The 23,564-nt window shown below is 39.0% G+C and overlaps 1 protein-coding gene across 1 annotated transcript in view; it reads right to left on the reverse strand.

Annotated features, from left to right (window-relative positions):
• MCC (MCC regulator of WNT signaling pathway) overlaps positions 1-23,564 on the reverse strand; it is a 715,741-nt gene that overhangs the window by 518,538 nt on the left and 173,639 nt on the right. The window lies entirely within an intron of this gene.

Here is a 23,564-nt window from a genome sequence, read left to right on the forward strand (position 1 = left end):
TTTTTACGCTACTGTGTTCTGCTTTTCTTTGTGGTATTTTCTCTGGCTTAAACTTTGGACCATGGACCAGGAGCACACCCTAAAACCTCCACAGAGGCCCATGATGTCCTGTAGTGATGCCTTTTTTCACAAGGAGGGCTATGTTTTAAAAATTATGTGCTTAGGTATTTTTAGAAGTGTTTAAGCCTGAAATTTAGATACTTAGAAGCATTCTGCTCAGTTTTCTCTTAGACTGCAGGCACTAAGGCTTTTAACATTCTTCAGCCACCAAACCTCTGTGCAGACAGCATTCAGCAGTGGGGGTCCTCCTTTGCTTAAGCCCCTTTGGGTGCTTTTTGCATCAATCGTTTCCAAAACAACCAGAAAAGAAGCTGGTGGTCTTCTCTCCTCTCATCAAGCAGCTTAGCGTGCATAGTCTTTCTTTTACCCATGAAGTGATTTCACCCCACATCTCCTATCAAGTTGCTTTACCTCCTGAGATATGATATACTCTCTGGTGGAACTCCTTGTTCACTCCTGTTGAAGCTGTTTCTTTCAATGCCCAGCCTGCAGCAGGAGTCCCTGCTCTAAAGTACCTTTCAAACAGCCGTCATGACAGCAGTGCTGTGTCTGCAAGTGTGCAAGCACAGACTCATTGGGCTTGGATAGATCTCTGAGGTCTCTCTAAAAGGTGTGTTCAAATTTCACCTAATCACTGGTATTGCTGCTTGTACTCTAGTTGATAGTCCTTCTGTTTACATTACTGTCATTTCAGCCACTCATGCTTGAAGTAGCATTAGTTAGTCTACACAATCTTCGCTAGCTTTCGTCTAGTGGAGTTATCAGCAATAAAGTTCTTTGTTACTCGTTGCTAGACACATCTGTGAGCAACTGAGAGTGAGGCCTTATTATGCTGGCTCTGATCAATAAACAATCTAAAACCCCAAATCCTCAAAAAATGTGGGGAAAGAGAGAGAGCTTGCAAGCAGAGTTTGTTGGCTGATGACAGCATGGGTAGTTTTTGCAGTGGTTTCTCTTGGTTGGATTTGCCATCTGGCATGTCCTTCTATTTCCCCTCCCCTGAGGCACTGTGGGTGCTTGTGCATTTGTGTCAGAAGGTGCCATCTAATCTTGGCTCTGACTGGGCAGGAGACCCATGCAGACATGTGGTCTGGCTTGCAGCAGTGGCCCTTTTCTTTATTCCTCCCAGAGCAGCTGTTGCTGCTTTAGCTGTTTCTGTCATTTCTCACCCACCAGACTGTTGTGCTGTTGCTTTACAACACAATGCACATTTCTCCTTGAAATTTCTCCTTAGGTGCCACAGAAAGCACCTAAGCAAACACAGGACAAGTCCACTTACATGTTCAGCTCATTTGATCCAGTAATTTACAAAGTGTTCACATTTTAAATAAGGACCCAGAAGTGTTCCTTTTCCTTGTTTAGAATGTACAAATGGAACAGCTGATCCCTACAACAGAGATTCATTGTAAGTTGCATACACACATTGTACAGCAGAAAACGAAGACCTACAGACTGAGCTGTCCAATGGAAGAATATAGCACAAACGCTTGTGTTGATGTTGTTGGGGTTTTTTGTATGTTTGTTTTTAAGTAAATGAGTTGCATTAAGACTAATCAAAAGGAAGCAGCTGTTTTTTGCCTGTGTACTGATTCTTAAGTGTATTGAAAAGTAACAGTAAAAGAGAGCTGAATAATAAAGCAGGGACATTTTAATAAGTCATGGTTTGGTTCTGTTTAAAACAGGAAAGATGTATTTGTTTCTAGTGGTTGGAAACTGAACTGTGGTGTTATTACCACACTAACACTGTGTTAGTACTCACTCCCTGTTTTCTGTGGGTGGGCCACTTCAAATCAAAATAGTCTGTGTAGCCAAAGGTCTGGGCTGCTTCCACTTAGGTAACTGTGATGAGTTTCCCTGCTCATTTAAGCCTACTTTCAGAGCAAGTCATAGCATTTTCACTAGAACAAGAGAGATAAGGATTAGAGGACCTCTGTTTTCTACTCGCTTACAGAGGCTCAAACACTGAAGAGCACGTATGTGGCTCCCCAGTATCACTTCTTATGCTTGTGGCATTGACAGGACTGTCAACAGTTTCCCTTGCTTTGCCCATGTCCTTTCACGTTTTCTTTCCCTGAGGAAGGCTGAGTGGACCGTCATTCAGACTGTTTCTGCTGCTTCTTAGACAACTTCGGTCTCCTGAAATCCACCAAGTGAAGTGTGCTCTTCTGTCTACTGGCTCTCTCCATAGGGTAAAAATTACAGTGATGAAGAAATTGAAGTTACACCTCAAGTGACCCAAGATAGCACATGGCACCAGAAGATTGTTCAGTGTCTTAACTTCTGCCTCCAGACACCTGCACTAGGAGCTCAGCCACCCTGTGTTAGGCACTATCCACACACGACACCGAAACTGCCTTTGCGCAGGAGAATTACTCAAATGTAACCTGAAGAAGCGAGCAGATGCAAGAAACAGGAGGAAGGATATGAAACAATAGTGGAATAAAATTGGTTGGTAAAATAAACAATGGTCAAAGCACACCATCTGTTTTTCTGCAGAGCCTACAAATCACTGAACAATGGCTGGAGTGGGTTTGAAAGCAGTTGAGAAAAAATAATTGCTCTTGCTGTGGTTTCTGAGCATTTGGGAAAGAATAGATTCCAATTGTATCCACATCTTTTTCAATAACTCACAGAGCATTACAGTCCAAGCCTATTTTGTTCAAAAGTGTTTATATTTTTGAACCAAATATCTGGTGGCCAAAGCAGCAGCTATGTTTACAATTCAGAGGCACAGCTCAGCTGTCAAAGCTCCAGGAAAAGCAGCTGTGTTGGAAAACTTTCTTTTAGCCATAGGAAATGCCTTTGTTTTCTGAAGAAGCATGACTCAAAACTGCTGCGACTTGTGATTTTGCTTTTCTTTCTTAAAAAAACTGGAAAAATTGCTACCTTCAAGCAGGTGGTTGTATGTTAAATGGAAATAATGTTCATTGATAGGCACATCATTGGAAATTTACCTACATGAGAATAATGTGTCTCTGCTTCTTCTGGAGTTTTGGTGTGAGTGGGATTTGGATTGGACAAAGAATCGTTGCTGCCTTTTGCTAATGGAAAATTATTGTTCTTTTATAGCAGAGGTATGATAATATGATAGGTACCATGAAGTACTCCCTTTCTTCCCAAATGTGTTAATGGCCCAGAACTTGGATGCAAAATAAAACTGCCACTGTGATTATCAAGATCTGCCACACATTACCAACATGACGCCAAAATCTACTGCATACTGTATATATCAGATGTAATCAGTTGTCTCTGAACTGTGGGCCTAGCGGTAGATACAATTTCACACACACACACACACTGGGATTTTATACCATGAACACTAGAAAATTGCAGTCCTGCTGATTTTTTATTGTCACTAAGGGCAAGGCACTTGTACAGGTCTTATATTCTTAAAATAGGATTGCTTTTGATCACTAGTAAATTGCTTTTGTCACATATGACTCTCAGTTACAAACAGTAGAGATTAGAACTCGAAGTAAAAGTATGATTTCCTGCTGTTCCCCTCCTGATACTCCGTGTTCAGGTACCACTGAGCTTTAGTGACTCTGTTCTTTATGTCCATCCCTCCCATCAAGCCCTCTTCTAAGCGCATTTCTTCAGTTATCTCGAGAAAACCCTCTTTTTTTTTTTTTTTTTTTAATATTTCCCTAGGCCGTTTAAAATCAAAGATTGTAATAATCAAAATACTGGAAAGCTACTACATTTCCCACAGACAGAATTGTAACAGAGGAAAGTGGGAATATGCAGAAATGCTGAAGATTTAGGGCTCTCAGCACTGGAAGCTAAGTTTTATCCTCTAATCTCTGTCAAACTGTAAATCTTCAGGCTAGATGATAATAGATATTGAAGGTAATAACCATCAAGGGACCAGTTTAAATTCTGCCCACCTGCTTTTGCAATGTATCAGCAAATATTTGGGTACTCAGTAATATTTTGTGGGTGTTCTTGTTGTTAGTTTGGTAGGCTTTACCGTTGAATTATATCCTAAGGGATCACCTGCTTACCAGTTTCCCACTAGCTAGCAGGAGTAGTGTGGACAATGTGCTATTATGCCACGACATTAGCTCTGTAAGAACCTCATACTTCATCACTTCTGATGCAGCCTAATGAGATGTAAGACTCTTACTTTTCTGTAACAACAATTTATCGCTTTTTGAGAATGTGGTGTTAAAACAAATATGTTTTTCTTACACATGCATACCTCAGAAGGGCCACATTCCCACCCTTTACTAGCATCTTTTATTACAGTACACCGCAGATGATGATTTGAGACTTGCAGAAGTAGTTAAAAAAGGTAATTTATATAAAGGATGTTACAGCTATTGTGTTTTATAACAATTTTAAAGCAATAAAAGGTGAATAAAATTTGCAGAGTGATTATTTTCTTCTGGGAAGCCTAAAATCTATGACATGAAATGTAAACATACTAAGCGTTGTTCTTGGTTTTCATACAGGGAGTCTGAAACACTGAATTTTTGTATATATATTTATTTATTCTAATTGTGAGAGTGAGGAGAAAGTATTTGTGAAGGCAAGAAGTATGACTTCTGCCAAATTATTGAACATTAGCAATCTCTTAATGAATTAGAAAAATTAAAATTGCTGCCTGAGCCGTGGCTTATTTTTTGCCTTAGATCCACAATTTAACATACTTATAAAAGAATAATAAAACACTATTCTAAGCAATATTTTCATTCTCCAAAAGCTTGTGACAATTTACTCTCTGAGATCTTTGGAGAAAAAACTGATCTTGTACATAGGAGTGTGCTTGGACTGGGGAGAAATCAAAGCTGTTTCATTACACCCCCCCTGCTTCTACCCCAGTTGTGTGGCATAACTCTATAGGATATGTAAAGTGAGGGGAAAATCTATGAGAGAAAGAAACTCATAACACTTAAATTTAACCCTGGTTCAAGTGCAGTCTCTACCAACTACAGTTGAGTCCTAGACCTTTGTTTCCCATGTTGCAGACAAATGCCAGAACTTTTTCGGACGAATGTATGTGTTCTGACAGAAAATTCATCCTGGACCTATAGGAATTTTCACTGTTAATGACTGACATAATTTGTGAAGTGATTTTTATTTATCTTACTATGGAAAGGAAATTGTGAAAGTTATTTGTCAGCAAGAAGAGAAAAACTCTGTTCTTTCTCTAGGAAATAACATCCATTGGGAATATTCCACAGGGGTACGCAAGCTAGGCGCCAGTCTGGGCACTACAGTTTCTGCAGCCTTGCAGGGGCTGTCAAGATTTGGAAGTTTAATTGCTTTGTCACTCCTTAAGGCTATTGGAATTACAAATGCATCCAACTTTCATCAGAAAATGCTGTAGCCTGGTTTAAATTAATGTGTTACTATTGAAAAAAATTTATTACTTACCGCAGTGGATTCATTGCTAATAAACTGAACACTCCTTTCCATGCAACTCAGGTAGCCCTGGAACAAAATCACCAGTTTTCATAAAAGTCCAGAGCGAGATGAATACATTAAATGTGTGACTAACCAAGAACTCATTTCTCATAGTAACACTAACTGCTTGACAATCCTTAAACTTAGCATCCTATAGGATCTGTGAAGAATATCAGCATTACTATTTTTGCATTGCTGCTGCACTAAAACTATCCTACCCCAAGATGGGAGCTCCACTGTGCTGATAAAGTAGGAACACATGTGACAATATATGCAGTTCTTTGGGACACAATTTTGTGAATTGAGGAAAAGATAATTAATGATGCGCAATAGGAGAGCTTTGTAGCTAGCCATGTGCACATGTGATGAGCATTTATTTATCGTAAGTCCAGGTTTTTCCCCTCCCTGCCAACTTGTGGCACCCTGTGCCTTCCTAGCATTTCTTTGAGCTCCCACTGTGGCTGCAAGGGTTATACCTGTAAATTCTGACTCTGCCTTTCCTCTCATCTGTTTTGCTACTTCAGTTTGGTGGTTTGACAGAACTTGTCCTGCACTTCTCTCGGGAAAAGGCTTCTTTCCACAGGGTGTCTTCAGGCACCTTTGCGTTCACGGTAGCTGATGTGCTGTCTGGCAGGCTGTGTCAGGCTTTGGGCCGCACCACATCTTTACCATCCTGGAAATAAAGATCTAGTCAATGAAGATAACCTGTACAAAAAAAAACCCTACCCACTCAACCGAAAAACCTATCAAGCCTTTTTGCATAGACTAGACTTGTGTGTATTACTCACTAAAATGCACATAAACATCTCCTATATATTCTTACCCTGGCTGGAGATGTACAGGTGTTTTTCAGACCCTGTTCTTCTCACTCTTCCTTGCAGAATGCTTCCCAACCGCGCACAGAAAAAAAAAACCAAACCCAAACAAAAAAGAAAAAAAACTTGTAAACAAATCTGGAGCCAACTTTAAAACAAACCTAGGCCTAGTATCTAATCAAATCAAGCCAGATGTCAAATCATCTTGGACTCTTTCCTGTTTACAGGGAAAAAATCAAATGAAATTCAGCAGAAGTTTGCTAACTAGTGGATACACATATTACCATTATTTTTAATCGACTACTGATTACTAGAAGGATTTTTTTGAATCATTTAACTCTCACAGATAAGTATGTCCGTGTTTTAGGACCCTCTTGGAATTAAAACCTTAATAAAAAAAATAAAATGCCAAAAGTATGTTAACTTGCTACATAAGAATAGAGATAAGTTTAAGATTGCCCAAAAGCTATAAAGTTTCCTTCTAAGGTTTGATAATTCTCTCTTATTTGGGGCTTTCAAAAGAAGCTGTAAGGACAGCATGACTTGGAATTTTTTGCTTTCATTAGCTAGTTGATTTTGTGGCCAATATTGCTGTAATAACTTCATGCAAACTTTTTTTTTGAGATTTTTTAATATGTATATTTACTTTTATGGATCTAATTGACTGTTAATAAAACACAAACTAACTTTGAAGTTTTCATTTGTGAGGCCAGTCCAGTCTTCTTCCTCTAGCTTTTCAAAGTATAATTTATTTCTCTTCTCATTAAGACTAACCTGTGGTTTTTTATGTGTTTTATGTAATGAATTGCTAGCGTATCTCCATTTCCAACAGCACTGTTGTTAAAAACCCTCAGTGTTCAGTGGCCACCATTTAATTTGCCCAGTTTAGAGTTGTGATGTGACAATGTGAGAGCAGTCAGGTTCCTCCACTTCCAGCTGAGCATTTAGCTGTAAGACCTGCCCGAAAGTGTTTTAGCAGGTGGTCAATGTAGCAGGTGTTAGCTATAGAAGCACATCAAGAAATACCGTATATGCACGTTCCACGTACAGTCAGCCCCTCTACCACTGCAGTATGTGTGCCCAGTAACATCACTCCCCTTTTTCTGTTTGTTTGGGGTTTTTTTTGTCATGTCCTGGTAGGATTTGTACTCATCACCAGGTCAATTATATCTGATACTTATCAGTAAATGTAAATAAATAAATCTTAGCAATGGTGTCAAATTCAGATTTCAGATTTGGTTTCCTTGTATACAGTATATTGCCCGTAGACCCGGGGCACTCCATGCTGTTGCTCTGTAGGAGGTGGATGTCTGTACACTATTCTGCTGTATGACCTAAACCCCATAATTAAGGGAGATTAGATCTCCTTGTACCCTTCCTCTGCTACACTGGGGATGGGCAGCAGCTGGAGGTGTCTTTGGGTCCCTGATAATGTTGGCTTGAGGCAGTAGCATGGAACTACCTTAAAGTAAAGAAAAGTAATGGAATACAAGCTGTGTGGCTCAGTGCCATGTGTCCCCAGCAAACATTAAACATGCTCTGTCTCTTCAGGACAGGGAGTGCAATAAGCACAGAAGGTGGCTGTTTGGCTTATTAGATCTAGGCTGGCGAGCACTGCTGTTGCTTTTTCAATTAATTTTCAAGCCCAGACCTTTGGCTTGCTCAAATCCACTGTTTCATGTTCACTAAAGAAAGGAGTTTGTGTGCTGGAAAGTTTGGTCCATTAAGTCGCATTTATTGTTAATGTAACATCGTTCAGCATTCATGTTAGATTAAGCTTTGGATGGGTTACCAAAGATAAAAGGAGCCCACAACCTTGTGTTGCGTGTGCATGGCTTTGTAACAGTCTGTGGAAAGCAGGCAACAGCTCAAAGAGAAAAAGAAAAAGGATTAGTCTGCAGCATGCTTCATTAGTATGCTGCTAAAAGCCCCTCTAGGTGGTTGTGTTTTTATGATTTAGATGGTAGAATTAAAACAGTTAAAAATTTATCAAGCCTCACTTAGGCGTTCACTTCAGCAATACAGTGGATTAAAAAGCTATTTTCCTAGGATTGTTTGCTACTGTCTCTTTGCCAGAACTTAAAACAAATGGATGGAAAGGATCCTTCCAATGTTCATCATTACCTTTAGGACAAAAACCCCCACATTAACCTAACCAAGTTGCTGACCTCTCTCTGAGAAGGAGGAAGAGCATGATTCATCCCACTGGCTTGGGCTTAGGAACCGAGCTCTCACTTTGGGCAATAACATCTTAAACCATTGCAGCAATTGCTTCAGTGACCATCAGTCTCTGGCTCCCACCCTGTTTTGATGGAAGTATATGAGGCAAGGCCGAAAGATGTTGTTTACAACCTGTTATTCTGATATTAATTTTGATATATTGGTAAATGATTTTCTAACAACCTTAATTTCCTCTCTACATGCAGTAATAGCAAATGAACAAACAATAAAATTCAATTTATTTTGCTTGGAGTAGGAAGGTGTTAGCAGTTCTTAATAATTCCCATATTTTGACTATTTTCCCTCAGAAATTTTTGTAAGAACTTTCCCCTTTGTGGGAAACATCAACATTTTGTGATCTGATTTGGGACGGATAGATTTAGAAATGTCAGTAAAATAGGGTGATTTCCTGCTAGCTCTGCTGAATATGTAGGTTGTATGAAATATAACATGTATTAATTCATTCAAAACTAAAGTTTTGAACTGAAGTCTCAAAATGCTGTGATATAACATTTCTGACTTTTCTTAGTGGAAGTATGTTTAGGTTATTTTCATGAGTCTTATTCTAATAAACCAGAAAGATTTATCTCATGCTTTTAATGTAGCTATATATATAAGAATTAACACTTCCATTGTCCTGTTGGTAGAAAGAGGTATTTTGGGTTTGTTTTTTTTGGTTATGCTATTCTTTCCCCTTATGTTTCTTGCTCCACTCCTTAAACTTGTTTGAATTAGGTGCAGTTGTTTGTCAGGCCAGATTTCAAACAAAAATATGTATGATATGTAACTAGATCCCTGTTCATAAGATTCAGATATTGATACTTGTGTTTGATGCAATAAGAGAACTTCCCTGTTTTAAGAACTATAAAAGGTAAAACCCCCAAATACAGACCCCCTAAGTAAATCCTTTTTCTATAGCCTCTGAGAATAAACCCTTCCCCTGGCTTTATTCTTTCTGCAATTTCTTCTCCTACCTGTGTCGTTTATTCACTGCTGCTGCTCTCTTCATTTTGCATCATGCATGGACCCTGTTTCAAGTGGCTGTAATGCAAGATGCTTAGATTGCCTGGTGACCGTGACACCATATGATGTTCATGTTTTATATCAAATTTTAAAGTGATAGGGCAGTATCATCAGATTGTTTCCAACAATGAAGGTACATTGCTTGATAGGCTTTTGAATAGGAGACTAATGAGATAGATCTGCTCAGATCTTCTTCTTATAGGGAACTCTCAGTGGAAGACCAAATAACTTTTAAGATCAGAAAATCACATTTTTAATTGAAAAAGCTAGAATGTAACTCTTTTGAAACAAAGAAAAGACAAAACAACAAATTAAGGCAGAACAGAAGTAGAAAGGGTCTGCATAAGACTCACTGTTCACTGCTCTCTTGCCAGCCAAATGATGTTGTTGCTGTAACATCTGCCCCCTGAGATGGCACTTAACCTTGAAGCAGAAGGGCAAAGTCCTCTCCTTTGCTGTGCCTCTAGGGTACTCTGCCTGCCTTAGTCTTCTTGAAAGATAATATCGACCCAAGGCAAGAGCACAATAGATACTCTCTGTCACAAGCAAAATGATCACATGGTTTTCTTGGGTGTTCCCTCTAATTTTGGGGCAGAGAAGGCCTGTGGATGGAGGTGGTTTTTCCACAACAGTAGTAAAAGATCAAGTACTCAGCTCTCATGCAGCGAAGCTGCAAGTGATAATTGGTTTTATACAGATTTCCTTTCATAAGATATGAAGTTATACTAACATTTTAATTCCTACTTTGGTTGCTGACAGATGCATGCAAATAATTAATTAAAATACTTGACTGACTGAAATGATAACTTGGTAAAAAACAAACAAACAAAAAAAAATAAAGAAAGAAAAGAAAAGAAAGAGGCATTATGATCCAAGAACAACAGTGCCTCCTGCTCATAACAAAGAGGAAGTATTTTCAAGGCAGCTAAAATGTCACTCAGGAGTGTTGAAAATAAATGAAGAAAAGTTTTGGCAGAGAGATTTCAATTCTTGCTTTAAACTGCTCAAGAGAGACATTAGTGTACAGGCACCCCAACTGTGAACAAAATTAATGCTCTGCAGCTATGCAAATTTTAAACATCCATAGAAGGATAATCATATGATAACTTAGATACCATGCATTGAGATACTGACAGTGACTGTTGGATCAAAGAAAATGTAAAAATTTGGTGATGTGTATCACGTTGTGATAATGAATCTATTAATTAGCACATACTTTTGTGTGCCAACATGTTCATAGATTATGCAGCTCACAGGAGCGACACAAGAGGTCTGGAACACTGATGTATGTTCAGAATTTGGTTTTGAATTACTGAATGAGTGGTTATCCAGAGTGTTAATCTCTATTAAGAAAATTCTATAACATCTGTCACCTAAACAATATCCTAGCAAACTGGATTTGCAGGTCAAGAATGTCTGGTGGACTGAAAGGAGCTTTAGTCTTTATTCCATGCTTGTACAGAAGAATCTACCTGAGGGAGATTGCGTAGCATATGGCTTTTTCTTTCCCCTTCCATGGTTATGGTCAGGAGAACTTCTACAGGGAACATTCTGCAATGTGGAAGAGTGAAGTTGCCACTTGCAAGAATCCAATCCATGAGGGCCTCAAAGAGAAGCGTTATTCTCTCAGCTTCTCACTTACTTCTCTTGTGGCCTTTGCCTTGCTTCAGAGGAACACAGCAATTTTAGAGGACTCCTGGAGAGGGATGTACCTCTGGAGTAACCATGTCTTTGAAAATCTGCAGTGAAAACAAACTAGAGCCTCCCATAGACAAGCTGAGATAGACTTTGGCATGTCACATGATAACCAAACTATTTCTACATTTTTATTCATTCTTAGATGCATATGCTTTTCATATAAAATGTTTGCCACAGTCCTGGATAGAGAAGATAGGTAGCAAGATCACTGCAAACAGGTTCTCGTCTTCAAGGAGGGGCAGTTTCTAGTGAGCTGGAGATACAAAGGGGCAGTTGTGCCATTAGTACCAACCCACCACCTTGATTTAGTGATCTGTTAAGTTTCACTCCACTTTGGTAAATCAAGAGGATTTGAGATGTGCATGTAAGATTGTATTCCAGTCAGGTTTTTTAGGTAATCTGTCTTCTGATATACATTACTCCAGGCTTGCCTGGTATCTGCAAGCTGAAGGCTGATTTCAGATGTCTGAATTTAGTTTTCATTACTTTTTGAATGCCTTGCTGAAGAAGTGAGGTTGAAGATTCAACAGTAACTGGAGAAATTTCTGTATCTAGTATTGCTGTGAAAATCAGAGGATGACAAGCCTGAGATTTGAAAGAAGTTTGCCAGCAGTGGACACTGTCATTCCCTAAGCCAAAGTATAGAACATTCTCGTAAATTAGGACCAGAACTTGTTCTCAGCAATATTATGCAATTTCCCATGGAGGGGGAAAAAGCCTGTGTTATTGCAGATAATTCTGCGATGACAGCAGGGAGAGGAGGAGGATTTAAGTGTTTTTTCATCAGACAGATTACCTACACCATATTTAAAGTATTTGCATCTTAAAGCTGTTTTTTTTCAGCAAAAACAGAGAAGAAAGGGTGAACACACAGCTTTGTTTTCTGTGGGTATCAGTCCAACTCTATTACCAGAACTATAGTTGAAATAAATAAAAATCATTTGTTACTCTAAATTAGAAACAAGGAAAAAAAAAAAAAAAAGAAATCTATTGTTCTGATACATTGATGCATTTAGCTCAAGGGGTTACTGCCATCAGCGGACAAAAGCTGACACATGGCATTGTGCTGCACTGCGCATTGTGCTCCAACAGGCATGTGAACACAGTGTTGCTCACATTTGCATCGTACAGCATTGGCACAATACCAGAGTGCTGAAACGTTCAGTAAGGAGAACTATCTGTATTTGTGTGCCAGTAAATGGAACATGAAATTGTGTCACCACCACAGAGCCACTGATTAAAAAAAAAACAACCAAAAAAAACCCCCAAAAAACACAGCTGGAGCATTACTGGAAGTTTTTATTAAATAAGTGTTGATCAAAAGCCAAACAGCTATGGGTTTGGAAAAAGAATCCGCTCTCCAGTAATGTGTGAGAGAGACAAACACAAGGTAGGTCAGGAAATAAGGCTTTAGATGGTGGTCCTGGAGAGCTGAGTGAGAGAGAGCAGTATTGACTGTGGTAAGAATGGTATGCATTGTGTAGATGAGCTCCTCAGCAGGAAATTCATGACCTAAGCTGGTGAGCCATTATATACGTTGGGCCAAGAATATGTCATGATGTTTTCTAAAACTAGCTGAGAACAGCAGCTGGATGCTAAGCTCTTATAGATAGAACAAAGAATATGGCTAGAAGGGACTTTTAAGATTATCTAGTTCATTCCCAGCCTCAGGAACTCTGCCTGAAAGTTTTGTAACAAAAGATTTTTTTCTAGAAGATGCTATAATGTTTCCTAAATAATCCATGCTTTTAACCACCCACACAACCAAAGACATCTAATCGATGCAGTCCAGGATTATTGCTTCTCCTCCTACATCCAGAAGACACAGGGAAATATTTATTAATTTTCTCACTGCAGTGCAGTCTGTAATCTAAATAATCTAAATAAACTAAATATCCTTGTCATTCTGACCCCCTCACCCATGCCACCCCTTATGTTTCCAGTTGTCAAGTCTCCATTAGAAGCTTTCCACTAATACAGTAGTTTCTAAACTGTGTTACTTAGAGCAGAGTATCCTTGTTAGTAAAGGTTTTACTCATGGGTGTTCCTTAGTCGGTCTTGACTACTGATAGTCTTATTAATACCTCAGGTGATGCCATATTGCAAAAGTGAGTTGGTAAAGCCTCTCTGGTCTGTGAGTCATCACATCCCCAGCTCCCTTCCTGCAAAGTTGCTGCATAGGTGTTCTCCAAGTTGAACTTCCGTAGCTGATTATTCCCACAGAAACACAATACTCTGCACAGATTATTTTGTTGACTTGTCAAGATAATTTTAAATGCTCTATCTGCCAAAGTGAGTGCAATCTTTTCCACTTCATACACACATGAACTTACTAAGTACACTGTCTACTCAAGGATTTGGATCATTAATGTGAAAAGCCATTTGATATATTTTTACAGTTTGATGGTGCAACATTAAGAATTACTCTGATTTTTCTAATCAATTCTATGTTTGTTTCACAGTAGCTCCCACCTGGACTGTATTTCTGCAGCACACTTACTGTGTGTGCGTGTGAAAGATCATGATAGACACTCAACACCTCCCTAAAGTAGAAGATACTGCATCTACTGTCTTTTGTCTGTCTAGAAAGCTTGCTAAGATTTTTTAGCCTTTGAGGAGATTGCCTTGGAGGGCAATGTATTTTTCCTTACTTGTGGGTTTTAGGTTAGACAAACTGGTGTCAGGAATGCCAGAAAGGAATTGCCTAAGGGAATTGACTGGATGACATCTTGAGGTCTATTTCATTCCAGCTTTCTGTGATGGAAAGGCAGTCCTAGCTAGATGTTTCTTTGGCACTCTGCTAGCTTTATATAAGCCTGATGAATACAGCCTACAGAGACTTATCACATAAAACTCAATTATATGTGCTCCGGGAAAGAGCTGGAGCAAAGAGATATTCTAGGTTATTAGTGAAAAAAATACTTCAGAAGATGGAAAGAGGTTATTCAGTAATATATCTAATCCTTAAGTAAGGATTGATCCCATAGTTAAATATTAGTGGAGCCTCTGCTTTCATATCTTCTTGGTAGTTGTATATTTTATGCTCTACCAATATGAATAACTTCCAGTTTGCACTGGACTCCCCTAGCTCCCGTCTGCTCTGCTGTCATTTTCTACTGGCAAAGCCACCAACAAGTTTCAAGGGCTTTGACAATGAAGTTTTGAAACCAATACAGTTTAAAGCAGCCTCCATGGAGTTACAGGACTTACTCACACATCTTCGGCTCAAACCCAAGTTTGTGTCCACCTCTCTTTTTGCAGAGCTGAGGTGTGATATAATTCTGTGTGTTGTTTCAGAAGGAACAATCAGCTGAAAAGGGAGACCCGTGAGCCATGTTTTGAAGACAAGTGCTTTGAGATGCATTGAAAAGAGATATAATGGCTGTTTCTGTTCATGGCTGTCAGGGTAAAGAAATGCTGGGAAAGGAGTATAAAGGGTATAAACAGGTTTTGTTTTCCATTTTACCTGCTTACGATAACCTTCTGTTGATGTCAGAGTTGTCTCAAGCCCCAGCCATGATTTGTACTCATCTAGCCCTATTGTGATTACTATGCTGCCAGTACAACAGCTTAGTACTACTTAATACATGCAGTTTAGAAGCTGGAATTTTCAAAAATTCAGTTTTCCATCAAGCAAGAGTTACATAACAATGCTTTTAGTGTTTCTGTTTGTTTGTTTGTTTGTCTGGCCCTGCTATAGCACAGGTAGCAATGGCTAACATCTTATTTCCCTGTTTCCCATTCCACAAACACATTAAACGTGCATATAAAACCTACACGACAGTTATCTTAATATTTCCATGAAGCTCAGGCAGCAAGACTGGGTTGCACAGAAGGTGGGCAGAGGCAGAACTGTTGTTCTGGGTGTGCCATTTCTGAAAGCTGAGTATTTTTTTAACCATGCACTTGTCAAACCTGGTTTCTTCTTTCAGTGAATTTGAATGAATACATGATTTGTATCTCTCTTGTAGAAGGAAAATGGCAATTCTTATGTTTTAGTAAATGTGAACTGTAGAATTTGTTACACTATTTTGTAATGAACAAACAGACCAGCCATTTTGTTTTGACTTTGTGGATTTTCTGGCATAATCTTAAGAAGATGGCTTTTTTGGTTGTTTCTAATGTTTCTTTGTTGCCCAAATGGTCTCTTAAGTTTTTCTAACTTCCTCAAGAACTTTTGTCTTAAGAGAAAGGTATTCTGGATTCTGTCTGGAATATTAAAAATAGGCTGAGATTTGATTTGTAAACACTTTGTAAACTCTCATCCATTATTCTGCAGATACAAACAAATGTACTGAAAACATTTGGGCTACAGATGTGAGTGTTCAAACACTTGTAATTAACAACACAAGTACGGGCAAATAAGTAAACTCATTGTGGATAATCTTACACTGATTTTTTATAAAAAGCTGCATTTCTGCCCTTTTCTCCTTTTCCTTCTTTTTTCACCCACTCCTTCCAAATACAAAAAATGTGCAAATCCTTGCTGCATCTAAATGAAAAAGTTTCTTTAATGAGGTAAGGAATAACATGATTTTATTAATAATTTTTAAATAAATATATTAGGGTTTTCACCACTCTCATGCAGACAGTCACTTACCCTGGAGCTATGCAGCTGGTTTGTTTGACTTCTAGGAAGAAATCAGGTCAAGTGACCTCAAAATTGAGTGATGCCTTTCTTGCTACTATTCCCAGGTCTAGGCTGCTGTGCTTCTAGTCTGACCTCTGGCCATAAGGAAGCCAATTTGCAAGAAGAGCCTGAGATATTGTACTAATAAAAATACTTAGGGTTAGACCTTGGCCTGAATTTTTTTTCCACCTATGGCCTTAGTCAAATCACAGTATAATAAGAACGCTTAAATACAGCTGACTGAAACTCCTGCTCACTGAAGTATTTCTGCTGTGTTCCATTTTTGAGCTAGAGACACAGCCTGCTTTCCAGTCTGTTGTTCAATTTAATTAATATGGTGCATCTCTTGGAAGAGTACTAGGGAATGCCACACACCTTTTGTTCACTGAGTTACAGGGGTCTCCGGCAGCAAAAGCCCTTTGTGAAGGCTAGACTCTTCTGTGAGTTCCCAGCTCTGAAAAGACTGCACTATCTGCATGAAACAACACCTTTAACAATAAACAGAACCTGTCCCAGTCCTTTACTTGTTTTCTAAAATATTTGGCAGCCCCATTGCAACATTCTTAAAACTGAATGATCATCTTTAGGAATCTTACATGAAGTGAGAATATTTTTCTGTTCTTAACTTGTGTGAAATGAGGTAATGTTATAGAACATGCAGAAATGTTTCTGAGTCAAAGCAACATGGTAGTCTCTTTAGCTTAAAGTTTCATGAATGCAAAATTGCTCAAGGACTACGTTATATCAACTCTAGAAAAAAATGCAAATCTAACAGTGTCAGAGCCAGCTTCAGGTGTCAAATCCCTCTCAAGTCTAGTGCCAACTGGAGTATCTTGTTTAAAAGCGCTGGGGGAGAAAGGTAAAGTGTGTGCAGGTGAAGACATGAATATTCAGAATGTTCAGTCTGGCCCAACATTAAATGCAAATCCTAATCCACTTCCCATAGTCATGTGGTGTGAGATGTGACTATCCCCAGAACCTTACAAGGGCAAGTATGTATTGGGTTTTCCTGTTTGGATGAGGGCTTCCAGTATGATGTATTATGACAAGCTTGACTTTGATGTATAACAGCTGTGTTTTGGGGCTTTTTTAAAAAATAAAAAATATTTTTTTAAGAAAAAGAGTCAAGCATAGTACCTATAAGTTGTATCAGACACTGTTTTAGTGTTCACCGACTTAAGAAATTTCTCAGAATATCATTAAAGGGCAGTGCCTGTGTAATGATTTGAATCTTCCTGCTAGGATGGCTACCATGCTGTCAATTATGCTAATAGTTCCATTCTATGTTAATATTATGTCACTTATCTATCAACAGGTAATATGAAGATTTCCGTACCTTCATGTGTGCTTGCATTTAATGCTTTATATGGTGGACTATGAAGTGACAGGGTGACTAATGTTACGGTAATAAATAATGAAAGCTGAGACCCATACCATTTAAATGCACAGTTATCTGAGAAAACAGAATGATACCTCTTAAAAATGAAATCTTTAATTGTAAAAAATGCACCCAGAAGCTCAGGGAAGTTCTGGAACCTTGGCATGATGTGACCTGCCTGCAGAAGGGAGCTTGCTATGTTTTGAATTTCAGCTTTGCTATGTGTTGCAAGAAGTTTTGACTTTTTGCTTCTGATCAGGCACAGCCTTGTTATATTGAATGGCAAAGGAATGACAGTTGTAGAGCCCTGTGTTTGTCTATTTGGAAATATTTATTCTTTTCACTGTTATAAGATTAAATTCCAAACCATTTCCTTTTCACCTCAGAAGGGTACCAAAAACTAATTGAGGGGTAAGAGTGTTTCATTTTTATTACTTCACAGTGGTTTAGGGGAATGGTTGACAACAATTACAATTCACATCTTAAATATTTATCTGTCTTGGGGTCTACAACTTGGATGATACTGAGTTTAATCTGTTTACAATTTATTTTATTTTTAAAGGCAAATATTTAGGGTCAAACCCAGCCTTACTCATGGAAGTTACTGAACTCCATAGCTTAAATCAACGTGAACTATGAATACTGACTGTATCAAGACGTAATGAATTATTATTTCATGTGTTTAGTCCTTCTCAAGGTTTAGCTCATAATGTGATTAATGACATAGGTATGACAAGCAGGATTTCAACCATAACATCCTCACTGATATCTAAGTATGTGCAAATAAGGATCTTTTCAGGCTGAAAAGTGGCTTCCTAACCTTCAATAACTTCTATTCTAGTCAATTTACTGTAGATGGTAAAGAAGGAGTAGACCAGGGGTCCTCATACTGTTTAACCAGGGGGCTGGCGCAGATGCAGTGGCAGGCAGCCATCTGCGGCTGCTTGGTTTCACCCCCCAACCCCCAGCAGGGGTGGGTGGGGGGGGGCAGGGGGTCTGTAAATACCGGGGGCCGGATTGAGGACCCTGGGGGGCTGTATCCAGCCCGCGGGCCGTAGTTTGAGGACCTCTGGAGTAGACTGTCCACATACTGGCATAGCTGAACTCTGCTTTCTGATGTGCTAGGCCTGTATGTTGCTCTAGGAACAAGCCACCAAGTCTCGAGACATAAGCAATGTAATCGCACTGCTTTTGCAGCTTACAGATTGTAAACCATGATGTTACTTGGAGTGGGACGGGACTGGTTCACGTACGGAAAGATGCCTGGCTGTGCTAATGTAGCTAAAGGAAAAATGGAAAATACAACACTCTTAAGCACAATGTAAAAACATCCCCATTTTCACAAATCAAAGGGGAACACAGCTCAGAAGAAAGTATTCCTGTGTGAGTAACAGGTGAAGGTCCACGGTTATGGCACATACAGCACACGTCTTGTTCTGGCTGTTTATCCAAGAGTTTATCTAAGAGACTTGGTACAGAGAGGAGTGCTGAGAAATCACAGAATAAGGAAGCACAGGAAAGCATAGTTCTTAATAAATTCATTCTTCCCTTTGAGCTTGTCTAGGGCATGCCAGAAAATGCAGAAAATATAAACAGAAATAACAAAGTTACCCTTGCGCAGTCAAAGGTGTATAAAGAAGAAGAGAAATTTCACCTCATCAGTGTCTGTCTTAATGTCTAGCAAAATTTCTCTTGCTAAATCACTCCACCGAGATGCACATCTCTGCTGTGGCAACTGCTACACTACCATCCTCCGCACATTGTAAATGCCTGCATTTCTAGCCTTTGTTATGCCGCTCTGTTAACCTGTATCACCAGTGCTTCTTGCAAAGAACTGCACAGATAAAATATCCAGCTGTTGCTCCAATTTTTTACATACTTCTGTCAGTTCCTAAAGCTTTATTAAGTAAACATTTTCTTTGGCTTCCTCGTTATTTCTAATGACACATATCTGCCTGTGGTAGTGGCACCCCTGTGACTACGCAGCAGAAGTCATGAAAACTATACAGAATAGGAAACAGGAAACACTTTGTCAGGTTGGTGATGATGATAAGGTTCAACTCTTTTAACAACAGGAAGTAAGTGATATCTACAGCTGATAATATATACTGCATGTAGTCAATTTCAGTAACTGCTAATATGTGTATTTGAGCTGGTATTCTTCATCTACTGAAAATTTTAAATGCATTTGCTGTAATTGCTTATATAACAAAGCCCAAGGAAATCTTAACTCATTCTGGTCCAGTGAATTTTGCTTTTCTTACAAACTGTGGCCTAACTTCAGGAGGAAGGCCTGAGGGTGACACCTGTCCCAAAGACCAGCGTGGAGCAGGGTGACCTGGCTTCTCCCTGAGAATTACCTTAAGCAGAGGAGGCATTGAATTCAAGTTCTGGAAGAAAATGTTCCAAGCTACATTTTCATATCTATTCTTATCAGCTCTATTTGGTTTTGGGGGGTTTGGTTGTTTTGGTTTGGTTTGGTTTGGTTTGGTTTGTTTTTTTTTCTCCAAAAGAAGACAGGCAACTCCAAACCATGAATCACAAATGACTGGAGGATGATGCTTGATTAAGATAGGAGCTTTGGTGAGCAGTGAGACTTCGGGCATTTTTACACTAATGGTAGGCTTGCTTCCTTCTACAGCTCACCTTGTGACCGTAAGTCCAAGGAACAAAGCTGTGGGACATACCTGATTTGGTGGGACAAGAAGTTTGTGCTTCCTAGCTCAAGGTAATGTGCTCTCAATAGTTTTGCTTATTCAATTTGTATCTATTGCATTAACAGATCTACAACTTTCATGAGGAAAAAACAAACAAACAACCAAAAAAAAAGCAGTTAGAAGGATGGATATAGTCAAATACACATAAACTCTTCAAGTTCAACCCTGAGGGTATTACACCAGCAAAGACAGAATCATAGAATCATTTAGGTCAGAACAGACCTTTAAGATCACCAAGTCCAATCTAGCACTGCCAAATCCACCACCATTAAACCAAATCCCTAGGTGCCACATCCATACCTTTTTTCAAAACCTCCAGGAATGGTGACTCAACCACTTCCCTAGACAGCCTGTTCCAATGCTTGACAAAGTTTTTGGTGAATAACTTTTTCCCAATATTTAATGAAAACCTCCCCTGGCACAACTTCCTTTTGTCCTATCACTTGTTACTCAGGACAAGAGACCAACTCCCACCTCTCTACAGCCTCCTCTCAGGTAGTTGTAGTGTGTGATAAGGTCTCCTTTTCTCCGGGCTGAACAGCCCCAGTTCCCTCAGCTGCTTCTCATAAGGCTTGTGCTCCAAACCCTTCACCAGCTTCATTGACCTTCTCTAGACATGTTCCAGCACCTCAATGCCTTTCTTGAAGTGAGAGGCCCAAACCCGAACACATTATTTGAGGTGCAGCCTCACCAGTACCGAGTACAGGGGGCTGAACGATCACTTCCCTTGCCTTGCTGGCTTAGCCATCTTGCTTGAGTTCAACAAAGTTATTTTCACAAAATCCTAAAGCTTTTGCAAATGAATCACAAATAACAGACCTCAAATGAACCACGGATATTTTGTCTTTTCTTTCTTATTAGGGACCAGTCACATGGGAAATATAAGTAGACTCTGAATCACTGGAGCATTGCAGGCATGCCGAGAAATGGTAACAAAAGAGAGCTCAAGACCGCAGCTGTGCTTTGATGCTGTGTTGATACATAGATACATAAGATGAGAGGCTTTTTTATACCCTCTCTTTGTCCACTTGAAAGCAACCAGCAAAATATGTTAAGTATTCACAAAGACTACCTTTCATCTGGAAGGTCTCCAGGTGTCTGTTCAGTGGTAATCCACAGGAAGGACCTAATCCACAATCATCTTAGCTTCTTCTGCCTTTAAATATCTCCTATACCAAGAAGCATTGTCTTATCTTTGCTGAACACTTAACACATAATCTCACTTTGGCACAGAAATTAGATGTCACTACATCAGTCTTTCATACATCATCAGGCTTTCATACAGCACACACTGTGCAAAATCTAGAGGACTGTACTTTTCATGAAATATAACCACATGAAATATAACCACAGACGCTGCATTCTTCAAAACATAGCTAGAAAAGGAGGCGGAAGTCAAGCTTTGGACTGGTATAGGACAAGTATCAGCATCTTGGACATCAGGAATCCTGGTCTCACTGAATGATGGAGCCTGTAGGCTCCTTTTCTTTTTCTTCCTAAAATACTTTGTTTGATGCTTTGGCAGGAGAGAGATACAAACAGTAAAATATTAGTCTGGGAGAGTTTCCAGAAGGTAGGATATGAGTTTGCAATCTCAAAACTATGATGTAGGAGGGAAGATGCTGCTGGATTGCTTTTATACTGATGTGTGTTCAGGAGATGTTTCAGGCTCTGAATTCAAAGGGGAGAAAGGTGCTCACCTCTAATGCTTACTGACCTGGGGAACAGGCCACATATAAAGTACATTTTTACACTTGTGTTTGCCTATTAGCTAGCTAGCGTCTGTGGATGCTGTTTGGAAACCCCTCCTCCCTCTGTGCAGGGAGTCTAGGTACTTAAGGCTGACTCCACTACCTGGAAGTTAGGTTTTTGCAATGCTCAGCACTGACACCACAGCAGCTTCACGATGTAGTGTGCTAAATGTGACAGATAAAGAGAGGGTAGAGTGGAGGATATTACTGTACATAGAGGTTTGATCCAGCATCTATTGAAATCAATATCTTTTCACTTACTCTCATAGGCATTTGATCCTACTTCCTACTAAATATTTGATTTTGAGGTGAGGAATTTGGCTTACATACTTGAGAAAACAGAGAACTAAAAAGTAGGCTCGAACACAATTCTCCTAGGGATTTATACAGGGATTGATACTTCTCCTTGCATCAGCTGCAGTCACATAGGGCAGGTAGTAAGACCAAGACTTTCACAAGCCTGCAATGACATTGGAACCACTGCTTTCAGTGCCCAGCCTCATGTATTTACACGGCCTGATACTTCAGACTGGATACTCAGTAACTTCTGAAGCTTAGGCCTTTTTAAAGTGGCAATTATATCTATAAAGAATTAAGACAGCCAAATTTTAAAGCCATTTTGGGGGGTGGGTGGGGGCTGGGTGGGAAAGGGGTTTAAAAGATACAAAAAGATTATTTTCTTTAGCAAAGCATTTATCAGGAACCAGACCAATGAATTAAGCAAATGAATGTAAGGTATGGTTAGACATATTACGGGATAACAACCCATACTGTGTCATACAGATCTCAACTCAATTTATTAAGAGATCTAGAAGGATTATCCAGTTCTCTGATGCCTCAGTAATTTTCAATTTCTTTCCCCCAAATTAAAATCAAAGCTTTTGTAACTCATCTACAAAGTATAAATATTATGCAAAGCAGTTTTGAAGTAGAAAGCTGTGTTTCTTGCAATACTGGGTACTGCAAAACCTGTAACTAAAATAGATCCTTTTTTTGTACTTGGCTTAGCCATGTGAGGGAGTACAATAAAACAAAAGGGGTACAAAAAAATGTCCTATATATTTATAGATTGGATATAAATAGTCCAGCTACCAATGTTGAAGCTCAATTTCTGAATTTCTCCTTTATTTTTCTTACATTTACAAGGTTACAAGCATGATTATTTCTGCATAGAATTGCTAATGCTATTCCAACTAGATGAAAGACAGAGAATTCAAAGAAGAAATTAATATACAAAGAGGATTTGGCTCATCCTTCATTAACCAAGTATCTCTACTACAGCAGGACTTCTGTTTTAGTAAGATCAGGATTTCTCAACACTGTTACTCTTTTCCTTTTTCTCTTTCAATAATCCTATATCTTCCCTTTTCATGTAATTGAAATCAATATTGTCAACTAAAACTGCTTCCAAAACCCGGTTTACTGAAGGAGATAGATAGATAGATAGATAGATAGATAGAGTGCAATGGAAAAAGAATAAGATCCTAAAACTTGAAACTTCTTTTTTCTCCCCATGACAAACAAATGTTAGGCATAAGATTCCCTTTAAGAAGGTGAAGAAAAATGTTGTATGAAAAGTACTGAGCAGCTGTCAGTTTAAAAGTGACTTAAGGGCCCTACTTCCCACCCCACCCACCTTGTTTGTTTTGTTTTAATTAAATCAGTCTGCAATTTTGTATAGTTATGTAAAAAAGTCAATCTATGGCTAGTATAGGCACACAGGGTGGCAGTAAAAGGGAGAAAAAAACCACACAGTACAGAGGAGGAGGGGAAATCTTTCTGTACATCATCTTTGATGAAACTATCACTTTTGATAAAAGACAATTTATGTTTCACTTTAAAATCTAATTGTTCTGATCATCC

The sequence above is a fragment of the Falco punctatus genome (genome assembly GCF_963210335.1).
Source record: "Falco punctatus genome assembly, chromosome: Z".
Classification (NCBI taxonomy): domain Eukaryota; kingdom Metazoa; phylum Chordata; class Aves; order Falconiformes; family Falconidae; genus Falco; species Falco punctatus.